This window comes from Manacus vitellinus, unplaced genomic scaffold (assembly GCF_001715985.3).
Source record: "Manacus vitellinus isolate BGI_N305 unplaced genomic scaffold, ASM171598v3 scaffold_59_pilon, whole genome shotgun sequence".
Taxonomy (NCBI): Eukaryota; Metazoa; Chordata; class Aves; order Passeriformes; family Pipridae; genus Manacus; species Manacus vitellinus.
Window position 1 is genome coordinate 1,411,533 of NW_021940681.1, and position 26,817 is coordinate 1,438,349.

Here is a 26,817-nt window from a genome sequence, read left to right on the forward strand (position 1 = left end):
AAACTGCAAATGCTGCAAAACACATAGGGACAGATTCTTTCTTCTTACAACCCATTGCAATAAGAACGAACTTCAGTAAAGTGAACAAAAACAGAGGTCTAAAGCAAGTATCAGAAGGGAATCAAAGTTCTTCAAAGCCATACATGTTACAGAAAGAATCAAGATTACTTATATCAGGAGATCGTAACTGCATTAATTACATGTGATTTGTGCAGACTGGAGGTTTTGCAATGGGCACACATAAAAAACACCATTCCCCTGCTCGCCACTATTTTCACTCAAGGAAAAGCACAGGGACAGAACTGTACTAAGCAGGCATTGATTGTTAAGTACTTGGAGAATCTGGGAGAATTATGTTACATAAACCAAAGCAGTCATGCAATTTAACATGCTTTGCATAACTAAGCAACTAAACATCTACAGCATACCTCAGCACAGCTCAAACCACTTCAAGCACTTGCTGTTGAGGCCAGCTGAAGCTTTGTGGACAGCAGTTTGAAAGACATTACATTAAGACACCTCTGCTCACAGATAACTTTCTTATTGTTATTTAGGCATTTATATGAGCTATGACAATGTATATTACTTTCTCCTCTTTTTGCTAATTCATCACCATCCATCAGGGCAAGGACCAAAATCTGGTTGTATATGTTCACATACCCTACTATTTTTCACCCTTGTACTAGGGACAGGCTTGAAAGAGACCCGAGACAGAGAGTAAAACGCAAAGCCTTGTGGACAAGCAAAGAACCAGTTGGGCTCTTAAAAATGAAACCCCTTCTCTGAGACTATTCACCAGTCTGCTGCCTATGAGAGAAAGAATTCTAAAACCATGGCTTTCTTTTCATTATTATGCTGCGTCTTTCCTATTTCACTTTCTCACGCGAGAAATGGGTAAGGGAAACACTGTTACTTTTGTTTGTAGTTCATTTTAATTCTGAACTCAGAGGAGAGCACAAGTGAGATCCAGGCTTGAGATCCATTTCGTTGCTTTGCCTGTACTACGACAGAGACACAAGCTTCAGTTGCAAGCATCATTGAAAGACTCACATCAATGGACTTATTTGAATGAACAGGAAAAATATATAAAATATTTGTTTCTTCTACCTCTCCTCTAAGCACACAATCCATTCTAAAAATCATTTTCCTTTCCCCTTGAGCACTAAGAAGAGTAATCCTATGCATCATCAATTGCACACCCATGAGGGAATGCACCTGGTGCAAATTTGCTAATACCTGACAAAAGGCTGTGTGTAGCATCAGGGAATCCAAATTCCTCACACATCTGGGGCCAGTTAATGTGACACTGGTATAACTGCTCTGAAGTGTCTAGGTTTAAAGCATGCACTGATTTGCTCCTTTGGTTTTGGAAAGAGCAGGCCAGCTCTGCTATAATCCTACCAACTTGCTTTGTCAGAAAGCAGGTCATAGAAGGTCTGTCTGACTTGACCCAACATGCTCTCAGTTGCTGATTATGAAATGAAATATGATGATGAAGTACACTAATTATCAAACTCCTGGGTAAAAATGGTGGCTTTTTAGTAAAAAATTGCTTAAAGTATCTTTTGAACTTACTGTGTAACACTGCTGCTATGGTTCCCTGCAGCAAAATGGATAATTGGGAGATCTCTGATTTGCTCTTCTCATCACACACACTGGGAAGAAGAGCAGAATAAAGGACCAACTTCTTCTTATTGTTTCAGACAAACCAGGAAAGTCCCCTCAGAATATTTTATTTTAGTAATTTGTTTATGGTGTGGCAACTTAAAAGGGCCTCGGTGCAATGTATGTGATTATATTGGAAGAATTGAGCTCATGCCTCTGTACAAAAAATCAGATGCCCCACATGGTAAAGCCATTCATGACCCAAAAGCTATGACCCTATGGTTTCTATATAGTAAAGGCAGCAAACACCAGTTCTGTTTTTCTCAGTACTCCAGGCTGTGCACCATTCCAAAGTGTAGAAAGTACTTCAGGATCCATGAAGTACTTACATTCCTTGTATTCTTTTCCATAATATATATATAAAATTATATATATATAACATAATATATTATATAGAGATATATAGTACCCTTCCATGATACCCCCTGACAGATGAGCAGGACAGTGCATGCAACTTCATCTGGTACTATTCACAAATTACAGCCTGCACATAAGAGAAAATCCATCTCAGCTCATATAGCTGAAATGCAAAGCTGCAACAAAATACTTATCAAGTTATTAATTATAATATGTAATTACTTATAATACGGAAGTATCCAAGGCCCTGAAGTCTCAGACAAGGCATATTTTCATATAAGTCCTATAAAGCCTGATTCAAAATCATAGGGACCTTCACACACAAAACCCAGTATATGCTTCCCTAACACCTGGAGACAATCACCTGCTGCTACAAATTCTACTGTAGAACTTGCACTTTAAATGCAAAGCCCTCTGGTGCTAGCAGTAATGATTTGGATTAGCACTGCAATTCTCCCACTGCTAGGGAAATAAAAATCTCTTACTACCACTATCAGAGATTTCTGTGGCAACTCGGTGAATAATGGTAAAAGCAGCTGCAAAATAGCAAGTGAACAAAGACTACAGAGATATAATGGTGACTCAACAACCTTCCAATTCAGCTATTAAAGTGTCTGCAGTTCCTTTTATGCTGCAGGTGAATAAAAAGTGATTGAGCAGAATTAACCTCTCCCTAGAGCATTAAGAAAAGTTAAAGTTTCAGTGCTGACTTGCTGGGCTCTTTCAAATCCGAGTTTCTTACAACTTTTACTGAATCAGTGAACTGAATGTCCAATGAACTGAATTTCAGCAGAGCTGAGTTTTGGAGGACTGAGTTAAAACCATTATGTGAATTAGAAGTGTGTATATATTGAGATTATAAGCTTCCAGTTGAAATATATAAGCCTTCAGGAAATATTGATACTGAACTGCAAACTCTGCTGGTCTCTCCCAAGAACCTATACAGTGTTAAGCATGAGAGGTACTGATCCTGCCTATGGAGCTTTGATTGACTGCATGAAAATTTGTTTAAAATCCACATGGAGACCACAGATAGTCAAGCATGTGCACAGGCTTTCTATGGGTTTAGAACTAATTTAAACATCAATTTAGGAACCCATGTTAAGAACAGGCTCCATAGCTCTGGCTTGGAAACCTGAAGCCCTGACTATGTGTATACAGCACTTGGGTTGCTTTATGATCTAAACAGAGAAATTTTCTTCACCTTAAGACAAATACTGAAACTATTCATAGCAAGGGTTTCAAGAAGCTTTTGCTGAATGGAGGACAAAGGAAAACAAACTGATGAGTAAAATGATTAATGTGGAAAAGTCAAAGCTGTCTCGGGAAAAAACAGAAACCACATCACGAGTTTTTAAAGTTTACAAGGAAAATACCAACTGTACATTTCCAAAATATTTGGATAGGTTTCTCTTCTCCTTCTCACAACCACAGATTCTCCTTAACATCTTTGTGGCTTTGTTTCAGACCAGAACACCAGAGGTGTCATATGAGACTTATTTCAGGTGCATGAGCTCTGAAATTTGATTGTAAGTGAATTCTGGATGGCAGTTTATTGAACCCAAATCTTATCTACCCAACACTTACCAACAAACCGAGCAGGCAGTAAAAAAGTATGAAAGCATAACATCTCCCCTTCAGGAAACAGAAAGAAAAACAAACACATTCTAGAACACATGCAGAAACCTTACCATAACTGAGGATAACACTGGGACATGTGAGATTTTCATTTGTATATACTGCTAGCTCCAAGGACAAGTTTACTAATGGAAAGTGATTAGCAGATATGTCTATTTGTGGAATAACAGGAAACCCAGTTAGTTCAAGCCATTAATGTTGCTGCTCTCTGCAAAATTCTTTCACTCTGGGTAATCACCAACTCTATGAAGTTTAACATAGGCAAGTGATGAATTCTGCATCTGGGATGGAGCAACCCTGGATGTATGGACAGACTACAGAACAAGACAGTGGAGAGCAGCACTGAAAGGGACCTGGGAGTCCTGGTTGATGGCAAGTTGAATATGAGTCAGCAGTGCCCTGGCAGCCAGGAGGGCCAACCATGTCCTGGGGGGCATCAGGCACAGCATCACCAGCCAGTCAAGGGAGGGGATTGTCCCGCTCTGCTCTGCACTGGTGCTGCCTCACCTCAAGTCCTGTGTGTAGTTTTGGGTGCCACAATATAAAAAAGATACAAAGCTATTAGAGAATGTCCAAAGGAAGGCATGAGGATGGTGAAGAGTCTGGAGGGGAAGCCATACGAGAAGCAGCTGAGGTCACTGGGTCTGTTCAGCCTGGAGGAGAGGAGACTGAGGGGAGAGACCTTACTGTGGTCTTCAACATTCTCATGAGGGGATGCGGCGGGACAGGCACTGATCTCTTCTTTGTGGTGACCAGTGATAGGACCCAAGGCAATGGCCTGAAGATCTGTCAGGGGAGGTTTAGGTTGGATGTCAGGGAAAGGTTCTTCACCAGAGGCTAGCTGGGCACTGGAACATGCTCCCCAGGGAAGTGGTTACAAGACCAAACCTGCCGGAGTTCAACGACAATTTGGACAGTACTCTCAGGCACATGATGTGATTCTTGGAGTGGTCCTGTGCATAACCAGGAGTTGGACTTTGATGATCCTTGTGGCTCCCTTCCAACTCAGGATATTCTATGATTTGAGTGAAAATTCAATACATCTCTGCCAGTCCTCATATGTGATACAGAGTTAAAGAGAAAATTCAACTGTTCTTCATCCACCTCACTCTAGGATATCCCAGTATCAGTCAGTGCAGAAAATCTGGGAAGGCAGAGCTTTAAAATACAGACTTAGAGCTCCCAAAAGTCAAGAGCAGCTCCTTTCTCCATGCAATCAGAATTATCAGTCTTACTATGCCTTCTCATCTGCTGTTTTCTACAGGACCTATTTTATTTTTTGTCTTCCTTAGGTTTGTTGGAATTTCTCCATATGTGCATCTGTGCCAGAAGCCAAATTTCTAGACATGCAATTTCTCAAAATGAGTTCAAGCCTCCATGTGCAGAGCTATGATATTAAGGGAGTTCAAGATAAGGTTGCTTTGTCCAAGTAAGAGTGTGGAATGCTCAAACCTTCATTGCTCTCTTTCACTTTTCTGCCAAAGCAGAATTTTGAATACAAAGATTTCAAATCATAACTGAGTGAATCCATATCCAAAGTCTGGCTTGTATCAGGCAAGAAGGAAAATCCTTCACAGACCTACCCCCATGCACAGCCATCCAGCATCCAGGCAACAAGGAGAAAGCTTCGAGATGCACAGGCTATTGGGGATCTAGATGAATTAAGAACAGTGTCTGTGACAGTCTATTTTCTAGAGACACACCTGTAATATTAAATCTACAACAATTTTTATTTTCAAAAAGCATTATTGCAGAGAAGTGATTGAACTATAAGGGAGTTCTGAATAACTGTATGTCCCTATCTCTCATCTGAGTTATAAAAATTATAAAGCACTCTTTCACTTTTTATGAAGCAACAGCAACACTCAAGAATTTTATGTACAATACACCAGAAATCATGTATTAAGTCGCTGAAGACATTTGGCTTTTTGCCCTTCATAACCACTGACAATATGTGGGCATCTAAATGTGATTGCACAACTTGTCCTGCATTATTACACATGTCATGGCTTATCAACCAGGATACTTACTGGCATTTATGAACATATTTAATGCTGATACAAGCAAAACAAGGGTAAGCCATCTGTTCTCAGGTTTTACTTTAGGTTTGAGCCAGGCCAGTTCATTGAAGGCAGGTGTTGCATTGCCTTTAGGTTTCTGCTGATCAGATTTGCCACATGGACATGGAGTTCAGTCAGCACCGCCGTCAGAAAAGCAGCAGCCACTGCTTCCTGCAGGTTCTTGAGGTGGAGGGCATTCTGGTCCTCCTGCCAGACACTTTATCAAACTGCTGCTGAATATATATTTTTGCCTCTCCAGGTTACCTGAAAGTCTTAGGAGAGAAAAATCCCTTTTTATAAAGCCTACACTGTTCATCATCAAAGAACTGCCTGGCTGCAGATAAAGTGTAACTGAAACACATAACTGGACTTTGGCTCCTGGATGTGGCCTCAGAACTGAGTCCATACCAGACCATGTCTCGAAGGGGAGAGTTTCACCCTGGAACTCATTCTCCCCTTCCTTGAGTGATTCACCCTCTTGAATGAGGATGAGGATCCTCTTGATCATCCTCTAGAAATGCAGCACTCAGTTCCTGGGATACAGCACAGATCCACTACCACATCGGTCCAGGACCCATAATATACCTGTGTTTCAGAGTACTTCTGAGTCTCTGCTCCTACCGAGAACATCACCAAATGTAGAGTCTGACAGAAGACTCTGGAAAGGAAAAGAAGAAAAGATTCTGGAAAACAAAATCCCCTCTAAGAATTAATATATGACTTGAGACTGGTGGATAGAGAGGTGAGATAAGCTAAAGTGGGGGAGGCTTAAAAAAACTGACAAGGTCAATTACAAGGTCAAAAGTAGTTATAAACAGTTGCAGCAGCAGGGTGGAGGACTATTTTCCCAACAAAACTGCATCATTCCTTCATTGCTTCAAGGCTTCCTACCTTACCTACAAAAAATTGTTTGGTGAAAAACTGATTTTGTTAATTTTTTCCTGGAAAAAGTATGTGAGTGGGTAGAGGCAGACTCAGTACGTTAACCAGCAGAACTCAGCAATGTTCCTGTGGCCTGTAAGTACTAGGGTTTGTGATCAGATAGACTACCTCAGATAAGACCAAACTGTAGAGCTCAGAAAAGCAAAGAGGCTTTTGGGCACACAAGTTGTATTTAAGTGCTGACTGAGTCTTTGAAAGCATCTTTGACTTTTCCAGCTGTATTTGCTGGTTAAATGCAATACATTATCTCTACAAACCTTGGATTAACTACGTCCTTAGACTGTCACAACTTTGATAACACACCAAGCCAAAGTTACCAATGAACAAAACAAGTCATGTTCAAAAACTGGATAGCAGTTGCAGGTTCAGTATCCTCCTAAATTTAAAACTTGTTAAATTGATTTTCTTCCTTGTCAGAGTATATTCTATACTGGGTCATAAAGTTCCAGGGACATGAAGTTTAATATCATGACTGATTTTCTGGTTTCATCAGAGGGACTGATATGAATAAACAGTTTTTTCTTATCAATTAATTATTGCCACCCTTCCCACATAAAGCAGAGCATGCAAGACTTGTAAATAATACATGATCTCTGGTGTATTGTACATAGGTCTCTGTCCTAATATTTGTGGAAATGAAAGCACAGGGTCAGTGCCAAACTAAAACCCTTTTGCACTAGACTGACAGAGGAGAATTTGTCCCTGAATTTGACAGAGGCAAATTAAGAGTAACGCTGCTTACAGGATCAAACCATTCCTGAATACAGTGAAATGACTGCCCATCTTTTCCAATCTAACCTGTGTTACAGACACAGATAACTGGCATCACATAAATAAATATGAAGTTTTTAAAAGGTGCATTGAGTTGACAGAATGAGTCTCAAAACAGAGAATAAAAGGAACAAATTCATTACGCTGGCAGCCAGTTCTGACACCTCTCATGCAGAAGATTCTACTAATCCCGATGAATATTCATTCTGAACAGGAGCCTGAAACACAACGCATAAATTCACACCTCTCAAATAGGACACCTTTTGGAAACCATCAAAATACAACATTCTCCACACATTTTTCCACTTTGGCTTGTCCTTTGCACTTCAATTAATTGTTACCTGCACATGACTATATGTACATAGCAAAGAAAATCACTGTGTTCTCAAAGTTCAGGTCTCAATACTAGGACCACAGACTGGTATATGAACAAGAAGTATTCTTCTCCCACTAACACACACTGTTCATGCAATAAAACACTTCCTTGCGATATTATAATTAAATGCATTTGATGGCACCACAAATACTCTAGGGGAAATACAAGCACAATAATTAGCATTTTTTAATGAGTAGCCAGTACCAGCCCCAAAGGTTTAGGGGCGATGCAGGCTCCACATCCCGATGTAGCCCCAAAAATAAAGCAAACGTTCCACGGGTCTTCCCTGTTATCAGGGAAGCCTGAAGAGACAGACATTCTCATGATCCAGAAGATCCTAGAGCTAAACTACAAATCATTCTTCTTCTCTGTGGAAAGGAGAATCTACTAGAGGAAGAAGATCACCAAATAACAATCACTGAAGGTGGGAACTGAAATTATGATCACCAGGAACAACTACAGAATAGTAACTGCCACAGATGACGTACAGGACTCCACTATAACACACAAAAGGGGAACCTTTCCACGAAGCAGTTACCTGAGAGACATACTTATCCTGCAAAGCAGGTGACCTCTGTGGAGCTGGTCGGTTCTGAGCTCCAAGGAAAGTTTCACTGGCAACTGATGGACAATAATGCTATTATTTTCTCCTCACATCTAATCTCACTGTTTCTAATTTTATTGTGACTTCCTGGGACTAGATTCCATTAACAATTAGCACCATTTATTAAATGCCAACAGTTCACATGTGACAAGTGCCTTACAACACGCAAAGCAAACATTTCTGTTTTATCCATGGAGGAAATGGTGGAAGACTTGAAGCACAGTTCAGGTTTTAAAGCAAAACACCGCGATGACTTCGAGCAAGTGGCATAGCACTTATTTGTAACACTATTTCTACAGAGAAGTTCCTGTATAGACTCCAATGGACAGATTCCCAAATTGCTCAGCACAAAACACGATGAGCACTCTGAAACCTTTTTCAGGAGGAGAGCTTTCAGAAGAATCTGTAACAGGAAAGTCAGAAACCCTTTTAGCTTAGGAAGGCTTTATGCCTAAAAGGTAACTCTTTCTCAGAGGCAGTTTCAACACTTTCTCCCCCTCCACACAGCAAGAGAAGTTCTCAGTCTCTCCCTCCGATATGAGAGAGGAAAGAGAGAAAGTTTGCAGAAATGCTACAGGGCCACTGCGGTCTGGGGAGAGTCGAGGGGGGAGGCAGCGATGGTAAAGCCTGGGAGCAAACAGGAGGTTTGCCTTTTTCTCTCTGGGGCCTGGCACATACCTGACAGCACTGTCAGGTGTTTGTAAGTTTCTCATGTTCTGGCCTTTTAAATAAACTTTTGAATTCTTTCTTCTGCCTTGGCATTTCTGGGGATACCTGCGTATCTTATTTTACACCCTTTATCCTAATCCCTGAAGGGGAGTTTCCACCCAGTGCCTGTATACCATGTTCACCTTTCCTCAGGCAGGCATTTCAACCTGTCCTAAGAATGCAGTCTCAGATGCTCCTCTGGAAGAAGAGCAGAAGCTTGAAGAGGCAACAGCATGTCTTCTGGACTCTGTGATCTCACTCTCTGTGAAAAGATTCTCATATAAGAGGTGAGACAAGATGTGACAACGAGCAGAAACTTGGAGAGGCTGCTATCCACATGTAAGTGGTTGGAACACGTTTGTCAGTATCTGTTCTATTTCACTGGTCAGAACCAGGCAACTTTCAGGGAAAAGTAATATGACTACAGCTAGTCCAGTGCAGTGGTGCCAAAATGGAGATCTTATTTTTCTTCATCATCAGAAGAAAAGTCATCTCAGAAAACAGGAATTCAGCCTCAGAAAGCTTTTTCTGTCAAGCCTGTTAACACCACCCTCTTATCTAAAACCCACTCAGCTAACTGCTGCTACCAGGCCCTGGTACAATATATTCCACATGGAACACCACTAAGGAAGCAGGTACCACCATTCTCCCTCGATGGAGTTTGAGTTACTTCCATGGGTCACCCCACAAAGAGCACAGTGAAGCAGTCTTAGAGAGTTTCGTGAGTTTTGCAAAGATACTTGAACTCAGGGAAAAGTTCACAGACAAAAGGAGAATGACCTTGCTTCAGAGTGGTTTTCAGTGCTCCTCTGGGCAGAGACTGTCTTTGTGTCTTGTACATACAAAGAACATAGACGTAGCAAAATAGAAAACTTTGATCTAATTTCCTCCTTTACCTACGTGCACTTGAGCTGTGCAGAGTACATGAGGTAAAATCTCATCTGTTCAGGATGAGATCCTCAGAAGGATAAAGGAGTAATAATACTGGGACTCGGTGTTCCAGAGAAAAGGACATCACCTCCCAACAGGGTCCCCTTCTCACTTTAAGACCTGAGCCACAAATGAAAGGAATATCTTTGTGTGAGCTTCTAAGAAGGTACTGAGAAGGTTAAGCAGTTTGCAAATGCAAAAAGAGGACTATGATGTTTAAATAATAGAATTGCTTCAATTAAGGTTAATGAGGAGATATTCTTCAAGCATTCAATAGTTGTGGGTTTTTTTCGCAAGGGAAAAGAAAAAAATCACTATACTGACCAGTGTAATTGCTTTAACCATATTGTTAGATCCTTTCTCCTTGCCTGCTCCATCCACTCCATACAGTATGGCCTCTATGACAGACAACACGGGATGCAGTAACCTTCATTCCTCTACAATCCCATTCAATCTCAGAGTAGACCTAATATGATCAAAACTACCTGCAGTCTCAACAATGATCTTTTCTACGTATGTTTGATATGTAAGTCAAAATCAAAATTAACTGCAAGAAGAAATTCTGGAAAAACCCAACTGAACAAAAGTACCATAAAATGGTCTCACATTGTCACTCTCAGAGATCAATGGCAACGTTTAACCTACTAACCTGCTCCACAGACCTCCTTTACCTGGGCAAGTACATCAGCTTACACCTGTAACAGTAGCTGGCCTTTGTATTGATCAGTAGGAGAAGGAATAAAGCAAACTGCTAGCAGGATTTAAACGCACTAGCTGCCAGCAAGTTCTGCAGGACATGTGCCTGCAGTGAAGTGCAGCCCTTCTCCTCCCATACTCCTGCTTCCTTTGAAATGCCATGAAGACTTGTCCTATCAAGGAAAGTTGGGTCAGGCAGCTAATGCAGGTGAAAACTTGGGTCATTTTCCCTGGATCCCACATGGCAAAAGAGAGAAGGGAGAGTCAGGCTGCCAGCTCTGGCAGCAGAGCAGGCCAAGATCCTGGCTGATAGTAATCATGGGTTCCTCTCTAGAGCGTGTAGGATACAGCACACTTTCTCGGATACAGACTGTCCTGCCTTTCCTCCTACTTGCTTGACTCCTCCTGACTTGTCCCTTCTTCTTTCTCTAACTAATGTGTGGCATGTCCATTTTCACTTGCTTTGTTCCTCAGCAGGGTGGTCAGCAGTAAGTGATGGGACGGATTTAGCCTTTCAGTGAACAGAAAACCCTAATGTTAAGCACGAAAACTTTGAAATCACATACACAAGATACGGCTTAAAACTGGGCAACTTTGCAGAGAAGGGGAAATGGTCACTCATGACCCCAAAATCCCAAAACTAGCTTACAAGCTTTCAGGGCACTCCAGTTCATGGAGAAGGAAGGTGCCAGGATGTGTTCACTCATTTGTTTTAATGTAAAGCAATACTCTCCTCCTAGTCCTGTTGTTGGAAAAGGCTGGACTTGTTTTTGGATGACAACTTAAAAATAATAACATGGTGAGATAGATAAGTCAGACAGAAAACTTTAGCCAAAATGCTTATTATTTGGTAGCATTATAATCCATTGAGAACTGCTTAGGACGGAGTGTTGAGGTGGTCTTAATAGATGTACTACTAAAATTTCTTACTGCAATTTCAACAGAGACAGAAAAAAAAATCCTTTATAGGTCATGCTACGCAGTACCCACAGGCAGCATCTTTGAACTGGCACAGGTTAATTTATGGGAAAGGCTGGTACCAGCAGGTAACTTTCTACTCTATAGATTTGCTTTTAATTAACATGGTTAGATATTAGTGGATGCCTGTGTGGAAAGTTCTTTTCAAAACTGCTCACAGGGCATCTTCCAGTAAAAACTTACCAGGGTCCAGGGTAGGAAGCAGCACACACAGGCAACTGAACTGGCATGCTTGCTGCAAGTGCACTTGCCCTATTAACCTGCCAACCTGGCAGGTACAAAGGCTCTGTGCCTCACCTTATGAGGCATGGATTAAAATGGCAGAGGAACTGAAAGTGTAGATCTAACAATAAAAATCAAGACAGGAGCATCTTCTCAGATACTTATCTGAACGGTTGCTGTTTTGAAAAGAAGGAGAGAGATAAGCAAAGGAAAAGAGCAAGGAGACATCCTCTTTCTGCCAGGGTCTGCCCTGCCCTGTCTGCATAGTAGCAATAAGTCACTGGAGCCCTGCCCCATCCAGATTTTAAAGTTTAGAAACTTGAAACAGGAATTTCTCCATTTGTTCTCAACAGATTTATCTGGCTGCTTTCTAAAGTCCTGGTCTGCTCCAGGGGTGATGCATTTTGTTATTCTTGTTTCGAGAAGTCTAATTAGGTGACTGGAATCGAGTGCCAAAAATACCCTCTCCACAGAGCTCTTCCCAAAATAAAACCTGATTACTATAAGTAAGGATCGTGCATTGAGAGAATTTGCAATACTCACACTATTTTCAGTCCAGCTTTTCTCTTCATTCATTCTGGACAATGAAAAAAAAAAAGTAGGGACCAGTCAGGTGAAGGTATTTCTCACTGGCATTTACTGGGTATTCACTCATCAGCTAATTGGTTTTGGAGCTTCAGATGTTCATGTAACACATACCTGGAAATATTCTTTACACAGAGGGATAGCTGAATGTTTACACGTTTGCAATCTGAATTTAAATTTAATGTCTCTCTTGCAGGAGACACTGTATGCAGTCAGACTTCTGCAAAGCAGCTTCCTGAGAATTCATGGAAATGGCAGCAATGTGACAGTACCATGTCTTACACTTTAGAGCTACCTACGTCCAACACTACAGCAAAACTACTGTAACTTTCAACAACTTTTGACTGACACATTACTCACCAACTGCTGCATGGTTAAATTCAGCACTGCCTTGGAAATTAGAGAATGCTCCCACCTACAAGAAAATTCACAGAAAGAAGGCAGGCAGTCTTCCCACTTATGTTGTCTAAATGGGACTTTCCAGAATGAGAGATAAACCAAATCTTTGTTAGGAAAAGTCTGGCACTGATGCCTTTCTGGAAAGGATCCATCTTTCTCATGTCATGGAGGAAAGCCCTCAAGCTATTGAAGCATCTTTTTCTACTTCTTGAAGTTCCATCCAAGTTTCATTGATTTATGAACAGCAGTAAAAAAATGCAACTTGCTTTCCCTTGCTTGTATTCCTCAAAAAACAATGGCAGCCTGTCAAGTAATAACTGAATGTAAAATAAAATTTAAAAAAATTGAAAGAGCTGTGTCTGTCCAGCTGAAGCAGTTCTGTTCCCCGCCACAGGAGCAGGTGCCAGTAGCAGGTGAGGAGATGCCCCTTCTTCACCAGATCCATACCTGGCCTCACTCATGACCCATTCTGTGAATCCCCCATTGGGAAAGTTGTCTGCTGTGAAGGAGCACTCCCCCTTGGAGCCAAGGGTCCCCTTCCTGCTCCCTGGATAACAACACACTCGCTGGTGGTAAGGATATATTTTCATCCACAGTCATACCAAATGCCACATTCACCCTGATCTACAGTCTTCATGTACCAAAAAAGACTGTGAAAAATGGTCTTAGCCCCTTAGTGGTCCAGGGAATTAATGAAGGGAAAAAGATCTCACCCTTTGTACAAAAGCCCTGAAAATACATTAAAGCCTTAATGAAAACAAGTAGCACCAGCAAGTGATCAGGACATCAAATTCTACTTTGCTCTCAAACCAGCCCTACCTTTTATAGTACATTTGTTGGGTGCTCAAAGAGGAAAAGTGCGGATGGATAGTTGAGTCTCCTTGTTTTAGTGTTTTGTTTGTTTTCTTAAACATAGCCTTAACAGTTCTGTTCAGTTTTAAAAAAACCTGGCTGTGCAAAGGGAGGTTTATACTCAATTTCGTGCATCTTTAAGATGCAATCCTATAAGGTTTGAACCACTGTACTTTACAAAAGCGAAAGCTTTCACTCAAGAACAACAGGTCATGTAATACAAGGAGTGAGGCACAGAGCAGCTGCACTAAGCAACTGCAAGACCAGAGAGGACTCATCCACAGGCCTCCCCTCCAGCAGCGGTGCTGTGACATGATCAGTGCCGAGGGAGATGCAGGCACCTGGTATGAGTGACTTGCCCCGAGCCAGATCAAGTTTACAGCTGACAAGACACTTGAGTTCATGTCTCCTGACTCTCACACTTCGATCTGTTATTTGTAGCTTGTGCAGTTCTTGAGAGAGGGCAAAGGTAGCCTGCCTGCTCTTTCAGGCAACTGACAGAATAGGACAAAAACACACTTCTCTATTGCTGGTCCAGACACTCATGAATGCAAAAAGCAGGCAACTAAAACCACATTTTCCCCTCTCAGCAGTTTCAGGAACAGTCCTTTACATATGTCTAAGTTCATCCGTTTAACATGAAGTTCAGTTCCCTCAGAGACATGTCTCTAACAACAGCTTAGCATCTCCTTAGCATGATGTGCACTTTACCTTTTGATAGCCACTTGCTTGGAGTGGCCAGGTAGATTGGCCAGTAAAAAGAAGGGTTAATGAACAGCAGTCCCTTTTCAACACAGCTGAAGAGTTCTTAATTTTCTATGTATTCAGCTAACATTTGTGTCTTACTAGAGCATATCTATTTATTGAAAATCTCAAAACACATTCTAATTTATCTGCTGTGAAATAATAAACCCATATAAGGAAATGATACAGAAACACATGGTCTAAGAGCAACTCTGCCCAGCAGGCTTGCAGTGTGATGTTGCCCAGCCACCATTAACACTCAAAACATTGACGTGCACATGCCAAACCCATCCAGTTTAACAGTCTGGAGTTCAGTGTGGGATTAGCAGTACCTAATCCCTGCTGCTCCCTGCTCTGCTGTACAGCAGCTGAAGCAAAAGCATGGGCTCCTGATCTGGCAGTAAGAATCTCTTCAGTATCTTTCCCACAGTCCCTACCATTCTGTGCTCTCAGCACCTCCCCACTACTACTTTCTTATCTCCTGCTTCCTTGGGTCTGCTTTCAATGTATTTATCCTTCTATGACACTTAATCTTTGTTCCCTAAATTCCAATCTATTTTCTTGTACATTTACCCTTAGGTCCACAAAAAAGTGAGATGCTTTCCTCCTTCAAGCTTCTCAAAGAGCCAGAACTCTGACGACTTCCCTTACCTCTGATGGTTGAGCTAAAGTCCATTTATGCCACCTGAGGTAAGGTAACCCTCCCAAAGCTTCCTCTTCCTGCAACTCATCAGCCCCTTCATCTCCTTCCTGCTGTCCCACTCAGGCAACAAAAAATCTTACAGCAGCCTGCACAATTACACCAAAAATTGGCAAAGGTCTCCTTTCTGCTTTTTCATTCCATAAATGGCATTATCATATAGTGCTTCTATGTGCCTGACATATTAATAGCACAGCTAATTATTCTACATTGCTTCAGCCAGATCTTGCCAACCCTCCCCCCATTTTACTTAATGAATTAATCTCAAATTCATGTTAGTGCATCTGGTATATTTTTGTAAGTGGGAACACTGAACAAGACACTTATTAATAAGGAATAAGTACTTGCAATAGTTATTCTTAATGAAAAATGGAAGTTGGTAGTGGTAGGAGTACTCAAGAGCTAATAACAGTGGGTTTAAATTACAGCAAGGAATATTTTAAAACAGACATTAGGAAATGTTTTCGAATGCTCAAGGTAGTAACAGACTTGCACTGACTTCCCAAAGAGGCTGTGGAGTATCACTGAAGGTTTGCACTACAAGGTTAGACAAACATCTGTTGGAAACGGCAGATACAAATGATCCTGCCCTGAGGGAAGGGCAGATTTTGATGCTCTTGGAACATCTTTCTGCCTGCATTTTTTGAGGGTTTCTATGTTCTGCTCTGGCAGCGCCAACAGGACGGCTGTGGCAGTGACTGCAACCTTCTGCAGACAGCCCCCTGCGAGCCCCACCGCCTCAGCTCCTGCTATCACTAGAGCAGATCTCTCTCATGTAAAACCCTAAGCCAAGGTCCAGAGCTATTCCCCACAGCACTGCAAAGTATGCAACACAACAGCTTCAGCAGAAAGGAGGTGGTGAGTCAAAATCAACTCCTGAGTGAGGTATGAGCAAGGCAAGGCAAGACCTGGCAGCCATCCCTTGGGCAAATCTATCCGCTGAGACATCAAAAGCCCTGGCTTGCACGCTAAGCAACCTTGACACAGAAAATATACAAAAAAGCCTCATAATGCAGACTGTTTATGATGTGGACTGGGGATGGGGATCCTGACTAGTCTCCACTGGCTGTTCTCGATCGCAAGAATACGAGTATGCACTGGAGCTAAGTTTCATCAGTGAACTTTCAGCCTCTCTGTGTGAGCTCTTTCTTCCCTGTACTTTAATCACATCATAAACAACTACACACCTTTTCCATCACACATATCCTAAATTAGCCCCAGGACTCTCCAAGAATAACAGGGCAATTTTGGGGGTTTGGTTTTTTGGTTAGGTTTTTTTTTTTGAGTTTTGGGTGTTCGGTGGGGGTGGTTTTGAACAGCTATCTTATCAACTGCTTTAAAAGCTGGAGAGAAACAAGTGCACTCCACACAATTACAGAGGAAGTGGGTTATTGGAAGTGACACAAGGAGCTGGGGGCCTTCATGCACGCAGGCACTATTTTGAAAGCCAGATGTGGAATGTTTGTTCTGCTGAGAAAATCCATTCCCCCATACTGTGCTATGCCCACTCACTTTAAATTAAAAGACTTCCAACACCATCCATCTGCTCTTTCTAGTCTCTGCTGTAGGACTGGGTACATAACTTCTTCACGGGAAGCACATTAGATTCCAGAGACTCTGTAAAACATTTTTTATCATCCTGTAAGAATTTACCTCCCAATTGCTTTCTACCAGCAGTAGCACAAGGACTATCTCCAACATACACTCATGAATACTATTTTAATCTCCACATTAAAAGCATGACTCACCATGGCTTTTTCTCACTGCTCAGCGAAGACAAGTGACAAAGCATTGGTGTTGATCCCAGTAGTAGGGCATTTTTAAATGGTGGAAGGTAAAAGGAGAAAAAAATTTAGCTCAGTTCTGATTGTCCCTGTATCTCCTGAGACAAGGACTGTTTCTGTGCCACCTTTTGTACGATCAAAAGAGTAAATCAGCCTGCCTTTGCCAGAACTCAGGGTACAGTCAGAAGGCAGGATAGCTAGCATGTGTGTTAGGCATGAAAAATAACACGTGTGTTTAAGATCCTGAGTCACTGACACCAGGAGGTTCAACTCCTGCTGCTGCAGAGAGCCTGTGGAAGTACACCAAGGAAGGGAGCTACATGAACAATGCACCACTGACTTGATACCACCTGGGCCCCAGCATTACCACCTGTAATGGTTTTGAGTCTAGGCCTTCATTCCTGGCAACCAGGAAGGAAGGAAGGAAGTATTCCATCCTATTCCTTTACATAATCAAACATATAAATGGACAGAGAGAGAAGCCTCTTCCTCTTTTCTCTTCCGGCAAGGTTTGGAGACTCCCACAGCCGGTCTCGCTCCTGTGGGAGGCTGAGGCCTGGCCGGGCTACGGGGCCTGTTGTTTCTGCCGATCCAGGGTCTGGTAGTGTGGTGGTGGCGTTTGGATGACTGTGCTACCTCAAGGAAAGTATTAAGGTTTTCTTTGGCTAGTTCTTTATTGAGTGTGCATACCCGGTTTGGGTTTTTTTTTTAGTCCCTTTTCCCTTTCCCTTTTCTGTTTTCGGGTGTTGGAGGTTTCTGTCTTATGTGTATATAGTTTCTGTAATTGTATATAAATGTAACATAAGTGTAAATATATTTTTATATAGCTCTCTCTCTCTCTCTTATTTCGGTTCTCTCGGTATTTCTTCTTTTCCCTTGGTTTTGGGGGGGGAGCTCTTGCAGTGGGGTTTGGAGACTTGGCAGGGAGCCAGCTCCAAACCACCACACCACCTCAGCTCTTTCCAAGTTTGACTGCTTATGAAAGACAGACATATTGTCCCTGTCATTTGCTCCTCCATCGCACCCATCCAGAACAGTGCAGCCCGTGCTCCCCAAAGGGGACAAGCTGCTATGGCATCACTGACCTCTCCTCCTGGGAGCTGCTGGCCTGACCTACTTTTGCCTGCAGGATAGACTAAAGCACCATCAACACTGATGCAGCTCAATGTGATTTCAGAAAAAATCCAGTTATCTCCTCAGTACAAACACAGCCTTGTGGATGCTATTAGTGCCTTTTTTTTTTTTCTGTGGGAAATGCATTACTGGTCAATACAGTATGTGGACGAATTACAAACAGAAGGTCCTTCCATTCTGCTGACACTATCCCTCACCCATTCCTTCTCTTCTGCATAAATTCTGCCTTGCAACTTAGCACTGAGCCAGTGAAAGATCTCATAGCCAGAATAAGAATCATAGTTAGATCTTTATCTTCAAGTCAGGCCTCCTCAATTCATTAAAAAAAAAATTCAGGGTTAAGTCTCCTCCTCTGCTTAATTCAAGTCATATCCTTCAGCCCAAATTGAACATGGGTATGCACCAGGAGAGAGGAAGAAACGAGTGTCAAATCCAACACTCAGACACTTTATCACTATTATCATAGTAAAGCTTTATATGCAGGCACTGAGGGTCTTAAATTAAATGTCAAATATTATTTGGCACCAGGAACATGAAGTATAGCCGCCCACAGGGAAAAGGAGCCTGACAGCTTTGGTCTGCTTGTCAAAACAGCAGTTGTCTCATTCAGCTCTTCAGGCAAAAGAACCACTATTTGCCAAACCAGAAGTTATCAGAATCAACTCACTGATTCCTACCAAAAAAAGGTTTTGGTGATGGTAGGGAGTAAGGGCAAATTTTTAATCCTATTGAGATGTTGAAAAGATTAATTTCTTCACTGGCAACACTGAAACAAAAGAAGATATAGAGATGTCTCAAATTTTTCTTTTTTTTTTCATTGAGGTGAAACAAGATCAATGAATCTTCTCCCCTTTCAGCTTGCCTGTGTCTTCCTCACCAGTTAAACAAAACAAATGCCCTGAGCTTACTTCCCTCTCAGCCTACCCAGCAACTGTTGCTGCCTATTTGAAAAGCCTCCAGAAAGCTTGCCAGCTGAAGCCTATGAAGTCTAGTTAATTGCTTCAGCATATTCATTTCATGTTTGTATGGGGAAACCTATAATAGGTATAATTGGAGACACCCCTAGTTGTTTAGCCCTCCAGTGGCTGGCAGTGCAGCACAGCCACACTGCAAACCCTGCTTGGCGGAGGAAAAGGTGGGATCCTCTAACACAGCAACTACAGCTGTGTTCAGAGCAACAAAGAATCCCAAAATTCCCAAAGCCTATAGCATTGCTGCAAAGGTACATTACTAGGTATTGCTGATAATCTTCAAGATTTTGGAAAATGCTGCACCAAATAGAGAAATTTTGCTTTCAGAAAAGCAAAATAATTTAGAAATCAATAACTTTTTCTGCTTCTTTATCAAGGAACATTCTGTGCCCCCGCAGACCAGGACTGCAGCCCTCCCTGTGTATGGGGAGCAGAACTAGAACTGCAAGCCGGAGAGGAAAATAGCGAAAACAGCACGTCCCAACTGGCACAAGTGGGCACACATGCATGCCTAAACATGTGCTGGAAAATATATGGCAATTACACCTGTCTCCCTGACACATCAAATTCATTTTAAGGGGGGGTCTAGTCAGACTATAACACCATGGTCATGCTTGAATGTGCAGAGCCCAGGAAGAAGAATGATGCACAAGACACAAACAGAGAGAGACACAAATGCATTCTTGACATTTCTTACCTAAAAAAAAATCTTTGTCCACACCAACATAAGCACAAACTGGGAGCCTGCTGAAGTCAAGGACGGGTATGTTAGCTGCAGGAGGAAGTGGAAGAGTGGATGAAAACATTAAAGTAGAAAATAAAACAAGTTTCCACTATGAAAATTCTGTTTCAATGCTCACATGCTTAACAATCTTTCTTCTCCCAGCCCGCAACAGAAAGTGCTAAAAAGGCTCTTTCCAGGATGAAGATTTATGAGTTTTAATGTCTGCAAACAAGAGCTGAACATGTTGAACTCCAGAAGGGACTCGGGACCCACTCTGCCCCGTGGTCGTGAGGCAAAAATGCTGGTTTTCAGAGCTCTTCAATTACAGAAATAAAAGGCAATTTTGAGTATTTGGGGGGATGTTGGAATCCATCCAAGTTGTAGCAGAGAAAGGAGAAGCTGTGAGACTCGTAGGAGACAAAAGCATAAATTTTCATCTACCCTTTGCAGAGCTCTAACATTAATGCTAAAAATAACTACAGCCACCTGCGGGATTTCAGCGTTTGGATTAATCAAGTCTTAGGGAGTTGGGGGCGGGCGTAAAGTGCTAGAGGAACAAAGAGTGGAAGGATCTCAGGACCTGAGCGTACCGACAAGGACGTGGCACCCAGAGAACAAGCTGCCATTTGTTCCTGGCTAGGGCAGATGTTCCATAAGGATTACAGCAGGGGAAGGAAGGTGAAAAAAATGGGGCAGGCACAAAAGCACATTGAGAAATGGCCTAGACCAGAGCTGTCAGCCTTCCCTAACCATAGTATTAAAGTTTAATTAGTCTGAGATGTCTTATAAGCCAGGATGACCTATCTGGGAGCAGCATGTCTTCAGATACAACTTTCCTCCATGACCTTTCATATGCCTAGCTTTGGCTTGCCACTGCTACATAACTTCCACACTTGATGCAAACTTCACAAACACTAAAGTGTGCAACGCAGCAGCTCCGAAGGGCAGAAACCCCCACTGGGCTCCAAAGGAAAACAGACGGTGAGGGTTAGAGATGGGAAAGACCTGTTGGGGTAACTTCTAGTCACTCTAGTCTCTGGATTATGCTATTATTTTATCCTGTTCAATTCATATCAAAAGAAGGCAGCTAAGCTTCTGGTGTCTTCCTGAAGAGAAGAGTATTACTGACTTTGAGGTTTGGGACTTTTTTGTAATGTGTGATCCCTATTTGTTTTTCCTTACAATCATGAAAATCTTGTACCAAATACTGTAATCTCAAGCCTACCAATATGCTTTATTTTGCAAATATGTTGCGGATTAGAAGCTATCTCTCTTCTTTTAGGGCTGTTTATAAAATGGTACTACTAGACGGTGGCTTTGCCCTGCAGCTTTCTCTCTCTTGATGCCTCAGTGGAAGGCCCAAAGCCACATCAGTTGATACTTCCACTTTTGGATTTTAGTTAATAAATTAGGATTTACACTAGCTGTAACCATTGGTGGCTCTTGCTCCAATGTCAGATAGAGGATCCAGTACTCCAGATGTTGTACCTTCTCTCCTATTTACAAAAAGACCTTACAGAATGATTTGTTGTATTCACCCCTCCCGATCACATTCTCTGACACTGCATGAAAAGCTAAGAACAGCTTTGAGTTCTCTATGATGCTCCAGTGTGACCTTAGCTACAGCCTGGTAAAGTCTGGACCTTTCATGTGATAATTGCCCAAAGCCATTCCATAACAAAATCTAGCCATTAAAGTAAACGCTGGGGTAAAAATTCATTAAGTATTTGTCTGCAGTTCAGAGAAAAACAAACAAATAAAACACGAAACAACAGCAAACCCTCACATAACAGTTAAATGTTCATAGTCAGAAACTGAGGGTGAAAATACGACTTAATACTAAGCACATTAGAAGCCTGCTTTCTCTGGTTTTTTGATTGGCAGGCTTAATTAGAGTTTAATGCAATGTTCATACAGGCATTAACAATACACTGAACTTAGATCAAGGAGAATGAAAGGCAACAGCAAGCAAGCAAATGCTCAAACAAGCAATCACTTCTGTAACTTACTTTTGGGTCTGTGAACTTGAACTTTAGCCTTTCCACCATCTCCAGCCTGAACAGGTTCCACACAACAGGCTCTGTTCTGTAAGGATGGGGAGCAGAGGGCACGAGACAGCACTCATTTCAACTCTACAAAGCACAACAAAGATTCTCAGTAAACAATGGGAGGCGGCAATTTTTCAGCTTATTCTATCAGCCAAGTTGCAGCAAAACTATGAATACATTAGCCTGCCCTTGTGGGACTGCTTTTGTTCAGTCAAAAGGACCAAGAAAGAATGGGAAAAAAATGAAAGCAAGCATGAATTGGCAAAAGAAAAAAAAAAAAAAAGGAAGAAAGAATAGCTGCCAAGTGAACTGGGAAACCTTCTAGAAAGAAAATTAAATGTAATTGCACAGGCAATTCATTTTTCTCATGGCTTTTTTGCATCCTTGTTAATGAAGTCAGGCTGTGAGAAATGTTCCTGGATGCTGCACCGCCAAAGTCAGTGGCTCAGGAGCTTGTGGGGGGCACTCACTCTTTGCAGGCACAGGTGTTAAATTTGCTTTTCTAGCACACACATTGAGTGCCTGATGAATTAATACTCTGAATATCTATTTTGATTTATTTATAAATGGGAATAGAGATTTTAAAAGTACTAATTAAGGAAGCAATCAAGGATTCAATCTTCAGGAGAGAAAATGTGAAGTGTGAGGCACTTAACGAATACCTGAAATATTTGTTTAATTCGCTTCAGCAACTCCCTGCAAAAAACTGTTACTCTTACTTGAGAGGCAGCAGCTTGTTGACAAATGAAACAGTTGAGGCAAAGTCTAATCAAAGCTTATTCAGGAGCATTTTCTGATTTCATCTACAGTATTTAACAGAACAGAATTCGAAAAATGTCCTGACACTTTGCTAGAGGGAGGCTTAGATAACTAAACCTTGATTCAAATGCTGACTTCCAAAACGTCAATTCTCAACCTCCCACCTAATCCCAAAGACACTTCAGTGTCTACCAACAAAATGCTCTAGATACTCTTTTTCCCTTCTCTAGCAGGGAGGAGACTGCCTAAGTCTCAGAGACCAAAAGGCTTGGCAGCAGCCTTGCACATTGTTTCCCATCTAATTCATCCACCAAACCATTCTTTTGCCTTTGCCACAGGCAGACCACATGTAAAACAAAATGAAGTAATGCTTTCACAATCCCCTTGTTTTGCATAGCCAGCACCCTTCCAACAAAGGTCAGGCTCAGATGCTCTCTGCTTGACAGACCTGAAGCCAGGTCCTCTCAAGGGAAGTGATCCAGCTCTTGGTCTGCTGGCCCCTCTGGGGCAGGACTCAGTATCTCCTCGTCTATGCATAAATAATTAGACAGAATACAGAAAAAGGAGATTCATTGTTGTATATTCCAATATGAACCAGGTGTTCTCCTTGGCATGGAAGCCTTCTCAGTTATCTTCTCAGTAACTGTTCTCACATATAACAGGGGAAGCCTAGGCCCTAAATAGAAGAGTAGTTGATATTACAGTAGTTGCCTGATAACTTCAAAGCTAGGAGATATGAGACTAAGGCTCTTTGCCAAATCTAGCCCTTCACAGATATCACTCTTGACAAACTCCCTCTTGTTCACACAGTGAAAAGCAGGAAGAATGCTGGAGCTCCTCTTTGTGTTTCTGCCCAGTAATCCAGACCACTTATTAACAAGACTACTGGATTTTTACATCAAGTTGCTGCTATTTTTGCTTTATCCTGATACCACCTTCCACCATGGCTCACCAGGAACAAGAGGTTGCTACACCAAACAGGCATCATCTGCTATCAGGCACTTTGGGTTCTTACCTCCACTCACAATGGAAAAAAAGAAGTGGTGTAGATATCCTACCTAATCATGGTTTCAACCCTTCCAGGAACATGTCACAGCACTAATGAGGGTGGTCAATGCTAATGCAGAAGCCTTCCAATGTGAGTGTGGGGCAAAGACCAGGTTAAACTAACTGTACTACTGGAGACAATGAGAGGTGGGAAAGGAGATCACCTCCAAAGGGCACTAATCGCTTCCAACAACACAACCAACAATATGGGGATTTTTAGATGCACCTTGATTGACCCTAACAAAATTCCTTGCCATCCCACCAATTACCACTATTTCAAGATTCTTTGACTTCACAGTACTCATCCCACTGCTGAAGAGCCCTTCTAAATATCATTTACCAGACAGTCACAAAACAAAATGAAATCCTATTTCACATATATTTGGATTCTGGTGCATGGAAATGAATGAATTTCCTCTGCTCCTTACCCGTCTTTCTCGCTCTAAGTCTCATGATGCTTCTGGAGTGCCAATCACTAGACTTCCTAGGTACTGCATCCTCCACTTTGGACAGCACAATTATCACTTGAGCAATCAGCTTGTGACATAACAAGCATAAACAGCAGCAAGAGATAAAAATCAAAAGCCACAATGTTTTCACACAGGTGCCCCAAGTTGCCAAGCAAAAGAAACCATAACCTTATAACAGATACTACGCTGGCAGGATTGCTTCCAGAAAGCAAGCAGCATCAGTGTCAAGTGACCTGAGAGACTGGTAATACTCAAGATGGAAGGCAGAATGACTTAAACAAGTCAGGAAGCATCCCGATAGTCCATTAACATCCCCCTGAACTGACTGATACAGGTGGAAAACAAGAACATTTTTCCCTTTTTCAAGAGACACTGCAGACACTGAACATGAAATCCAGAGATATGTGTATAAGTTCCACCTGACTCCAGTTTCAGCCACAACCTGGTTCCACTTCGGCAGCTCCGCAGCTTTGACCACTGAGCAGCGTGGGGGCACCCACTGCACTTTTGTTTTCCCTTGCTATATGGCTCTTCTGCAAGATGAAATACTGTCCCAACTGGTTTGCATTACTGTTCTTTCTAAAGTAAGCAGTCATAAACGTAATAAGTGAGCACAATGGCAACATGCAGGGGCACTTCTCTGCAGGGACAGGAGGCAAGTCCTTTAGGCTTAAACACACACTGTAGACAATGTGATCTATCTCAGAGCTAAAAAAATCTTAGCCATTAAAGCCCTTCCAGCCTGGACAAAGCCAACAATGTGAATTATGCACAAACACTAATCCATCTTATTTGGCCTTTACTTGACCCACCCTCTCTTCACACAGCAGGAAGCCTACCAACTCATAGATGTTGATGCTTTCCCACAGAGCATTTCTAACTCATAACAACTTTACCTGGCTGTCCTCAGCCATAGCCCACCTCACACAGATGGTACAGCAAGGAACCAAGTACCTGGGAGGGTGTCAGCACGACAATGATGAACACACACTTGCTAACTTATTTCAAGAAAAATTGTTCTCCACGGAAATAAAAGCTTTAGCTAGCATGTATTAATCTTTTCACTAATGGAGATGGGAGCATAATGATTATATGTGGGTATATATAAATCAGTAGCATTCAATTAATTTAACCTGTGTACATTATGATCTAAGTGAGAGTCAGCATGGACTAAAGGCAGGTTATGCACAACTTCCAGGGAGCTGGGGTGGAGGAGGGGGCACGCCATGACAGAGAGGACTGTCAGTAATCTCACTGCAACACCAAGCTCCTCAGAGATCACTTTGCTCCAAACTAGACTCCAGAAAAGACCTTGAGAAGGTGAGGTTGTCACAAGGGCTCAAGCATCAGTAAATTCTTTTAATAGCAGCTTGAACCAAAGCACAAAATATAACAAGGGACTCTTGCCTCCTCCAAAAAAACCCCAACTCAGCTAGCCATGTTTCTCCCTGATTTTCTGGAGTTCTTGGTTTGCTTAATGCTAAAGACAGACAAGGACAAAGAAGAACACAGTTATGTAGCAATCTTGCTTGTATGAATGGGTCTGTGGTGTGACACTTCCCTTAGAAAAAAGAAAAGCCTTGATCTTCAGGAGCAACTAAGCATTAAAGAAAAAACACAGCCTACTTCCTAGATGAAGACTTGAAGTTAGATTTCTTCTATACCCCCAGATAATAGGTCTTATTTCTCAGAACAACTTTAATATGCCCAATTTCAGCTGCAATCACAACAAACCCTGGGCACAAAACAGGAGCTGTTTTTATAAATCCTATGGAAATCCCTACTTTACATATAAAATATGCTAAATCATATGTTTTTCCCACCATCTAGCAGTTGGGAAAAAACCCTCATCATTAGCCTTTTTGCTAACACTGCCAGATGAGACAACACTTATGCTACATGCACTACCCATGGTAGTCGTCACATGGCACCAGCCTTTCTGTTATGGTTGGAAGCAACTTGAAGGCCAGAGGACTGATATTTTGCTGACAGACCCCCCTGAAGCACTCCACTCCCCTCTCTCACCAGCACCAAAGTAGGAGAGGAGCTTCCTAAAGCATCCAGCAGTGAAGGAACATGGGGGAACACAGGGAGTGCCACCTTTTTTGCAAAGATAGTTTTGTCTGTTAATGAATAATGTAGCTGTCAACTGAGTAATAAACTTCCAATTCCTGATGCTTCTTCTGAGTATCCTTCCTGCCCCTGTCTAGTTTAATAGTTTAAAAGCCTCCCATTGCTTTGCCCTTTTATTGGACTTTCACTAATGCAGCCATCAAGCAACTTGTTGGGAAATATACGATGAAACCTACGAAATATACAATGAAACCTACCAGGGTTACGAGGGCATCTTGCACGGGCAGGTTCCTGGAACAGCCCTCAAGCTGCCACCTGACAGAGCAGGACTGCAGGCTCAGCCACCTCCTGGAGTGACATGGCAGGAGGCTGGAGCTGTTCAGGAGAGGCCGGCTGGGTGGCACAGACATCAAGGAAACCCACACTTCGGTGATTATCAAGAGCCACGTGCACAATTATAACTTACGCCAGGAGCTCCCAGCTGCTTCCCTCACGGAAAGCAACCATTGCCCTGGACTGGTGACATCTACCCCTACTCACACGGCAGTGTTTTGCCTTAGACCATCCCTGCCCTTGTCTT

At 42.1% G+C, this 26,817-nt stretch overlaps 1 long non-coding RNA gene across 1 annotated transcript; it reads right to left on the reverse strand.

Moving 5' to 3' along the window:
• Positions 1-1,575: 1,575 nt before the first annotated feature.
• Positions 1,576-26,817, reverse strand: LOC108641265. Its single transcript, XR_001921881.1, has 3 exons — positions 26,704-26,817; positions 21,850-21,972; positions 1,576-1,655 (listed from the first exon to the last, which is right to left on the reverse strand). It is a non-coding gene; the product is annotated as an uncharacterized LOC108641265 (long non-coding RNA).